Source organism: Zingiber officinale, chromosome 4A (genome assembly GCF_018446385.1).
Source record: "Zingiber officinale cultivar Zhangliang chromosome 4A, Zo_v1.1, whole genome shotgun sequence".
NCBI classification, from domain to species: Eukaryota; Viridiplantae; Streptophyta; class Magnoliopsida; order Zingiberales; family Zingiberaceae; genus Zingiber; species Zingiber officinale.
In genome coordinates, this window is record NC_055992.1 from 59,681,411 (window position 1) to 59,691,547 (window position 10,137).

Genomic DNA, 10,137 nt, shown 5'->3' on the forward strand with positions numbered 1-10,137 from the left:
GAATAGATGACCTGTTCGATCAACTAAAGGAAGCAGCAGTGTTCTCTAAAATAGACCTCAGATCAGGTTATCATCAGGTGAAAGTTAAAGAGGGGCATATACCCAAGACAGCATTCAGGACCAGATATGGACATTACGAGTTCGTAGTCATGCCCTTTGGCGTGACAAATGCTCCAGCTACTTTCATGGACCTCATGAACAGGGTATTCAGGGGATACTTAGATAAGTTCGTTATCGTATTCATCGATGACATCCTTATCTATTCAGGAACTCAGGAAGAACACGCAGAGCACCTGAAAATAGTATTGCAGACCCTTCTGCAGAACCAGCTGTACGCCAAGTTCACGAAATGTGAATTTTGGTTAGATCAGGTGTCCTTCCTAAGTCACATCATCTCAAAGGATGGTATCATGGTAGATCCCAGTAAAATAGAAGCTGTGAGTAACTGGAAAAGACCCAAAAACGCTAGTGAGATCAGAAGCTTTCTGGGATTAGCAGGTTATTACAGAAAGTTCGTAGAGGATTTCTCCAGGATAGCCTCCCCACTGACAGCTCTTACCAGAAAGAACAGAAAATTTTAGTGGACAGAGGACTGTGAGAACAGCTTCAGCGAGCTGAAAAGAAGACTGATCAGTGCACCCATTTTGGCTCTACCAGAAAACACCGACAGCTTTGATATTTATAGTGATGCCTCTAAATTGGGACTAGGAGCAGTACTGATGCAAGATGGCAAGGTAATCGCCTACGCCTCCAGACAACTCAAGGAGTATGAGAAGAATTATCCTACTCATGACCTTGAGCTTGCAGCAGTTGTGTTCGCCCTCAAAATTTGGAGACATTACTTGTATGGAGCTCAGTGCAGAGTGTATACAGATCATCAGAGTCTGAAGTACTTCTTCACTCAGAAGGATCTGAATATGCGACAGCGCAGATGGCTAGAGCTGGTCAAGGACTACGATATAGACATCCTCTATCACCCAGGGAAAGCCAATAAGGTAGCAGACGCACTTAGCAGAAAGTCCAGTGCTACCTTATTATCGCTAGCAGCCATGTCACCGCCCTTACAGAAAGAGATCACAGATTTCGGTCTCGAACTCATGGTTGGGCAGCTCTCTACTATGACATTAGAGTCTACCTTGCTTGGGGGCATCTAGACAACTCAGGAACAGGATCCGGAAATTCAGAAAATCAAGCAAGGGTTAGCAGAATCAAAAAGTAGAGAGTTCAAAGTGTCCGATAGTGGGGTATTATACTTCGGTGACAGACTCTGTGTTCCAGATCAGGAGGAACTAAAGAGGAAGATTTTAGATGAGGCTCACAGGACTCCTTATGCGATGCATCCAGGTTCCACCAAAATGTACCAAGATCTAAAGAAACGTTTTTGGTGGCCTGGGATGAAAAGAGACATCGCTAGATATGTTAGCACCTGTCTGACCTGTCAGAGGGTCAAGGCAGAACATCATAGACCAGGAGGAGTTTTGCAGCCTATCTAGATTCCAGAATGGAAGTGGGAAGACATCTCTATGGATTTTATAGTGGGACTACCCAGAACTACGAATGGTTTTGATACCACCTGGGTAATAGTTGACAGGTTAACTAAATCAGCCCACTTCTTAGCTATCAGGATATCCTACTCCATGGAACAGCTAGCTCAGTTATATCTCAAGGAGATCGTCAGAGTACATGGAGTCCCACGGACCATTATTTCAAACAGGGACAGCAGATTCACATCATACTTCTGGGAGTATGTACAGTCATCATTGGGCACTAAGTTAAAGTTTAGCACAACCTTCCATCCTCAGACAGATGGTCAGACGGAGCGGGTAAATCAGGTACTCGAAGATATGCTCCGAGCATGTGCCCTAGATTTCAAAGGAAGTTGGTGCAAATATCTGAGTTTAGCAAAATTTACATACAACAACAACTATCGGGCCACTATCGGCATGGCACCTTACGAGGCTCTCTACGGGCAGAGGTGTAGATCTCCAATCTGCTGGTATGAGAGTGGTGAACAGAAAGAATTAGAACTTCAGACAGATCTAGTAGCAGACACCACAGCAGCTATACAGCAGATCCGCCAGAGGATAGAGACAGCTCAGAGCCGCCAGAAAAGCTATACTAATACACGACGCAGACCGTTAGAGTTCTCAGTTGGGGATTCAGTGTTCCTTAAAGTAGCTCCCATGAAGGGAGTAATGCGTTTTGGGAAGAAGGGCAAGCTAAGTCCCAGATATGTGGGACCGTACCTTATCACTAGAAGAGTTAGCAAGGTAGCATATGAGCTAGAGCTACCACAGGAGATGTCAGCCATCCATAATGTATTTCATGTCTCTATGCTGAAGAAGCATATCCCAGATGCCACCCAGGTGATTGAGCCCCAGTCGGTACCAGTCTGCGAAGACCTCAGCTATGATAGTCGGCCTATTCAGATAATAGACCGAGCAGTTAAGAAATTACGGAACAAGGAGGTACCATTAGTAAAAGTCATTTGGCAAAGTCACACAGCAGAAGAGGCAACTTGGGAGACAGAAGTCAGTATGAGACAGAAGTACCCAGAGTTATTCTAAGTTCGAGGGCAAACTTTTTATAAGGTATGGGGGATTGTAACACCCTAAAATTCTCAAAATAATTATTAGAAATATCCTAGTATTTTTCTGGAATTTTAGGATATTTTTACAGAATTTTTAGAGTAGCGGAAGTAGCAAAAATAAATAGAAAACGAAAATAGCCTACGCGGGAATTGAACCCGAGACCTAGTGAACCCTATGACTTATAAATAACCTTAGTAACCAGTTCAACCCAGCAGGGCCGTACTGAAAGGAAAGGGAAACAATTAAATTTATATTAGAGTTGGGCTGAGTTACCCACTTAATATAAATAGGAAATTAAAAGAGGAGTTATTAGATTTTATTCGTGACCTTCCTCCTCCTCACCCTAACCTCACGCCGCCCCCTCCCTCTCCTCTTCCTCTCTCGGCGCACCAAGCCTAAGGGCTCTAGGAGCACCTTCCGGTGACGACTCCGACATGAGGACGCTTCCCTTCGCGAGAGGAACACGTAGACGCGAGGGAACTGTCGAGAAGATCGTCTCCACCGGAAATCTAGCGATCAGAATCGTAAGAATGTAACGCCCGCCCTCCCTGCTATCAACAAGGGACGGGGCTACGATACTCTACGTACGTATTACAGCGGAAGACTTAAAATTATTTTTCTTAGCTTAATTAAAACCGAACTACACTAACATGGTTTCATAACATGATAACAAAATAAATAAAAACTTAACATCAAGTCACCCATATTGTATTACATTTCACAAAAACCAAAGCATAGTTCTTAAAGGTTTTAAAGCAGGTTCTTAATTTGTTGCCTAGCCACCGCCACACACATCTTCGTTGCCCCTCCTGCTGCTCCTTTAACTCATCCAGCTTTTTCCTTTATCTGTGGTACAAGGAAGGTAAGCTATGAGCACTCATGGCTCAGTAAGTTCCTTTCCTACTCACTAAAACCAACAATCAGCACATAATCAAATAATGTCTCAACTTAACATAATCTCTACTAGTCATGGCATAACATATCATACTCTTTAAGCATATCATGCAACATAACAAACATTATAACTAGTCATGGCATATCACCTCTTAAAGCATAGCATGAACATAACATAATCATATCATGGCACATCATCTCTTAAAACATAGCATGAAACATAACATAATCATATCATGGCATATCATCTCTTAAAACATAGCATGAAACATAACATAATCATATCATGGCATATCTTAAATCATAGCCTCAACATAACATAATCATAGATTATATGCATCATGATTTTAAAAACATGTATCCGAAAAACATGTGTATGTCTCATGATCTTTTAAAACCATTTTCTTCTTACATATATATACTTGAACATAATATCAACATATTTAGGGCCCTGGCTTGTACCATACATACATAACATAGATGCGCGCGTCCTAAGTATATCCAAGGTATCAAGTCCTGAATCATACTAGGAACTAGGTCAAGATCACAAAGCATGGCCTAGGGGCGTATTTGAAGAGTCCATCCCTTATTAGCCTAGATCACAAAGCAAGGCTTGGCCTAGATCACAAAGCAAGGCCTAGGGATGTACTAAGGAGCCCATCCCTTATTAGCCTAGATCACAAAGCAAGGCTTAGCCTAGATCACAAAGCAAGGCCTAGGGACTGATTAGGAGTCCACCTTGGTACAAGCCTTACAAAGTAAAATAGCATGTATAAAAATGCATCATTTAGTCACATAGCATAGCATAAAAGTATGCATCACTTAGGCATACATTATGTCATAAAAGTATGCATCACTTAGGCATACATCATGTCATAAGAAAGTATGCATCACTTAGGCATACATCATATCATAAAAAGTATGCATTACTTAGGCATACATCATGTCATAAGAAAGTATGCATCACTTAGGCATACATCATGTCATAAGAAAGTATGCATCACTTAGGCATACATCATATCATAAAAAGTATGCATCACTTAGGCATACATCATGTCATAAGAAAGTATGCATCACTTAGGCATACATCATATCATAAAAAGTATGCATCACTTAGGCATACATCATGTCATAAGAAAAAGTAGGCATATTTTAAACACATAGCACATCATAAAAACATGCATAATCTAAGTACATAGCATATCATTAAAGCATGCATATTTCTACTCACATAGCATATCATAAAAGCATGCATATTCTAAGCACATAGCATATTATTAAAACATGCATATCCCTATCCACATATCATATCATAAAAAGGTATAAATCACAAGCATACATGGTTAAGCATAAGGGTATATCATGTGATTATACTATCATAAGAAACATGGTAACATAGTTAACTTGGGTTCTAAGCTTCCTAAACCCTTGGGTTCCTATCATGGCCGAACCCCCTTAGGTCTCAATTTAGGTAAAAACAACCTCCAAGCATGTGAACCCTAAATCATCATCACATAAATTTCATAGGAAGCATTATAAGCATGATTAACTTGGTTTCTAAGTTCTCCAAGTCCTTAAACTCATGTGGACGAACCCTATCAGTATATAAACAAGGTCCCAAATGTCATGAAAGCATGAAAACCTTAAACCATATTTATAGCATTTTTTTTCCAAATAGCATAGTAAGCATATTGAGCTAGTTCCTAAGTCCTTCAAGCCCTTAACGTATGTCTTGGTCAAACTTTTAACAAGTGTTCATTAGGGCTAAAAACAAACATACAAGCATGTGAACTTGAACTAACATCATGTATAAATTCATAACAAGACATCATAAAATAGGTATGGCCGAAACTTACCCTAGCCTCATTTGGGTCACTAAACAACATATAGTATGAGAACTTTGGTTTTCTACTTATCATATTTCATGTAGAGTGACATAAGCATATTTAATTTTTTTGTTCTAGGGTTTCTAGGGCATTTATCCCTTCATGGCCAAAACACACAATGATCCATTTAGGTCATGGAAAAATTATACAAATATGTGACACAATCAACACCTTATCATATTTTCATAAGAAGCACTTTTAACACATATGGTTTCATTTCTAAGGCCTCTAGGTCTTTTAAACCCTACTTGGCCGAAACTCACAGAATATAAACTTGCTTCAAATAGCCTAAAAGCATGATAAATTATACAAGTTTCATAGCATGTATAAAGACAAGCATATTAAACATACATGTGAATTGTGTCTTAGGCTTCCTAGGTTTCTTTCCCTTTTTCTTTTATTTTTCCTTATGGCCGAAACCTACCAATCTCTAAACTAGGTTTTAAGTGGCCTAAATCATGGAAAACCTAAGTAAGTTTCATAGCAAAAATTACTAAGAACATCATATACAAAGTTGGTTCATAAACAAGCTAGGACCCTTGTGATCTTACATGTCATATATCATGTAACTAATTTTCTATACTCAATTTAAACATAAGAGCATTAAACAACTTTCATATCATAATATCACAGAGGTCTTGAGCATATTAGAATTTTGTTCAAGTTTTTCTAAACTATCCATCTTATCATGGCCGAAAATCTAAAATAAGAGTTCATGAATTTCTAGCAATGTACAACATGCAATTCTTTAAAAGAACTCTATATTCTATCATACAAACATGGTTATTTAAATTAAAAGGTCTTCCTAACCCTAAGCCCTTTTCTTGGCCGAACCATATAAATGGATTTCTTTGGTTCTAAGTAACTTTCAAGCAAGAAAACCAATAAAAAACCCTTAGTAGTTCTTGGGAGAAATTTTGTACTAGTTTAGTTAAACAATATTTTTCCCTAACCTCCTTAACATATTTTTGGCCGAAATTCTAGGGTTAGGTACTCCTCTGATCAAGCATCATTCAAGTATAAAAAGATGAAGAAAATCCTTCCTACATAGCATAGAAAGAATATCATGAAATAAAGACTTGTTTAAACCATCCTAGATTTGAAAACCCTTTCTTTAGCCGAATTTTCTTAAATTCTTTTCTAGGTTTTCTAATCCTTATAGAATCCGAAAATCACATAAAAGCCTTGTACCACAGGTGAGGGGAATCTTACATCCTTTTCGCTTGTGGATCAAAGGTATGGTGAAGAAGAAGTAGCCTCTTCTTCTAGTTCCTTTTCCTTTGATTCCTTTGCTAAGTCCTCCTTGTATCTTAGGCTTTCTTAGGGAAAAAACTTGGCTTTGGGGCCGAAGATGGAGGAGAGGGGACTGTGGTGTTCTCGGTGAGGGAGAGGATGGATGAGAGAAAATGAGAGAAAAATAGTTTTCTCTTTTCTTGCTCCCTTTTATGTTAAGGGGGAAGAAGTAGCAAAATTGATTTTTGCTTTCCTTCTCCCTTAACCCATTTTATATTTTTCTTACACTTATTTTATTTTCTATTTATTCTCATCATTCATGATAAAATAAGGGGGAATGAATCCCCTTAATTCCTCTTTAAGTTTTCGGCAAAATCAAAGAGGAAGAGGGAGAGAAAGGGAGGAAGGCAAGTTGTCTTTCTCTTGCTCTTTTCTTGTTTTCTTTTGGCTAGCTTTTACTCTTACCTTTATCATGAGTTTCCCTCCTTTGCTATCAATATCTTCTCTCTATCCCAATTGGTTTCTACTAATTAACTCTATGAATTATAATATAAGAGGTTCAAGGTTCAATCCTTGACCTTCACTTCTTTTTATTTCATTTTATTTCTTTTTTCTTCAACTCACTTCCTATTATTTTTCTAAGGCAAAATCCCACATTCATATATTCATCTTACAAGTTTAGTGGGTATTACAAAGAAAACTAGCACAGGAGGTAAGAAACCCCTCAACTGCAATATAAGTAGCTTCCGTATGATTTTTAGGCATTAGTTTAATTCTATGCAGTTTTTGGCACACAGGGTGTGCATTAGCGCACACCGGGTGCTCGATTAAATGCTTAGCTCAGGTAAATGCCACCTTAGGCATTTTAATAGCCTAGATAAATGCAACAGAAGCATTTTACAGCTCATGTAGTCTTGCTACAGCTTTTATGGGACTAGATGTCCAATGGGTGGGCTCCCACAGTCGCCTCTAGGTTCAGATAACCTAGTTCTGGGTTTAGACAACCTAGTAAAAGCAAGACAAGTATTATTAGCTTATGTTCAGTATTTTACTTTCTCAGTGGCACTGTACTGGATTAGATATCCATTGGGTTGGGCTCCCATAGTCGTCCCTAGGTTCAGCTAACCTAGTAACCCTACTAAATTCGGAACTTACAAACCCGGGTCTAGTTAGGGATGGGCGCACAGCAAAGTACAGTTGTCGGGCCCAAACAGCAGCATGATTATGTATTTTCACTTATTATGTGATTAGTTTTCAGAACCTCACAAAATAGCTATGTGGAAGTAGTATAACTCTAGCAATGGTTTAGCATCAGCTTAGTTCAGTCCATGCTCTGTTTAGTTTTCTTATGGAGGCATGTGATGGTCGTATGATCAGTTTTGATTTCCTTATCTTATGAACCTGTATGCCATGTTTTAGTATTCATGTGTAGTGGTTTCAGTATGCCATGTTTCTCAAGTTTAGCATATGATTTTAATAGCATTCTTTCAAAAGCATATTGCATCGAATGCATGTTTTAGTGAGGTAGATGGTTTCTTACTAAGCTCTCAAGCTTATAGATACTATTTTCCCTATACTGCAGATAAAGGTAAAGGGAAGATGGACTAGTGGAGGCTGGAGGTCAATGCAACGATGAAGATGTGTGTGAGCTGGAGTTTGGAATGAAGATCTTAGGGATTTAGCAAGTTTAACCATTAGAACTTTGTTACTTTTAGTTTCTGCAGTTCAGTTTGCTTAAATGTCATGAATTAGTGGATTATGCACCATGCCATGTTAAAATGCTAGATAATTGATGTTAGGAGGCATCTCTATTAGTTTAGAATTGATATAAGTGATTTTGGCACGAAACAGTGCTGAAATCAGACTTCTGTACGAAATCAGAAACCCCAATCGATCGACCGATCGATTGGTGGCTTCTCAATCGATCAGCCGATCGATTGAGAAGTTCGTACCGCGAACAGTAAGCTCCTGAATCGATCAGCAGATCGATCCGGATGCTTTCTGTCGCGAACAGAAAGCCCTGGGATCGATCACTGAATCGATTGGCCAGTCTGGATCGATCAGTCGATCGATCCAGAATATTGCCCCGAGCACAGTAGCGTGCCGAATCGATCACTGGATCGATCCAACCTGAGTTCCGCATACAGTAGCCACCTGGATCGATCAAGACATTCCAATCGATCCGTGGATCGATTGGGAGGCCTGATTTCAGTAAGAAATTCTTAGTTAAGTTCCTTGACCATTGGGGGATGTAATATATGTCATGAATAGTTTAGATTACACCCCTTAGCACATATAGAATCAAGAAATGATAATAGTTTAGCAAAATTTTAATTAGTACAGCTTCCGCACCTAGACTTAGTGATGGTCATGGATATAGTTTAGCCCAGCATAATGTGACGGTCCGGCCTTACAGCCTAGCCAGTAGAAGGTGGGTCGTTACACTTGGTCTACTTCTTCCAGCGCAGCCAACCCGAGAACCATCCTCCAGCTCCTCAGAACCAGATAATCCCTTCATTGTTAGACATAAAAAAGCCCCAAACAAAGGCTTCAAGCCTAAATTTGCCCACACTACCCATCGTCAAGCAAATTCCCATCACTTTGGCCGAGATTTCTTATGATCGAGGTAAAGAGCCCAAGTCTTCAACACATAGTCATTCTCATTTTGTGCTCAATATGATGAGGCCTAGCCTCCTTATACCTATGTCTCATGTGCTTCCTCCAGTTATTCCTTCTATTGAGACGACATCAGATACCACTTCGCCAGCTTCTTTACCAACTTTGGTTCCTCTTCCAACTAAACCTCACGCAAGGTGAACTCCTTGTAGGTGATCCATCGGCCCGGTGTCCAAAAGACCGATATCTGAGCAAAGTCTTGAGTTAGTTGGGACAACACCATCCACCCAACCATCTTTTGCTCTATCACAATCGCCTGAACTTTCCCTTATTCCTCCTCCAAGGCCTGCAACTTCTACTAGCTCTCCATGCCTCTTTAAGCAATCCCATGGGTTACCATCTCACCAAGAATTAGATTATACCTCCCCTCCATCCTATGGGATACTTAAGTTGAAAGGTCCACCAGCTGAACCATGGCTACAAGCACAAAGACAAATGTGAAGTAGCACAATTTCCAAGCATGCTAACGAGCACAACTGTAATGCTTCTGCCATAACTCTTTGATTAAATTTTGTTAACTTATTATTGCAAAATATAATTCTGTTGTTATTTTATCTAGTTCTATACTTCAAGCCTATATTTGGGCTAGCTAGTTATAAATCTAGAAAGAGCTAACAAAATTTTAAAAGATAGAGTGGAAGAGCTATAGGTTACCCCTGCTATTCCTAGTGATGAAATTGTTCGATTACAAGGAAAAATATATTCATAGATCGAGCTTATCACTGGCTTGGAGAAAACTCTACAAGGTTGTCACCAATCACTATAGTCTCTGGAGGCTCAGAAGAAAAACTTGGAGCTTCAGCTACCAAAGAATGAATCCTAATTTCGAGTGGAGAGGGCTCTAAAAGATAAGGTTC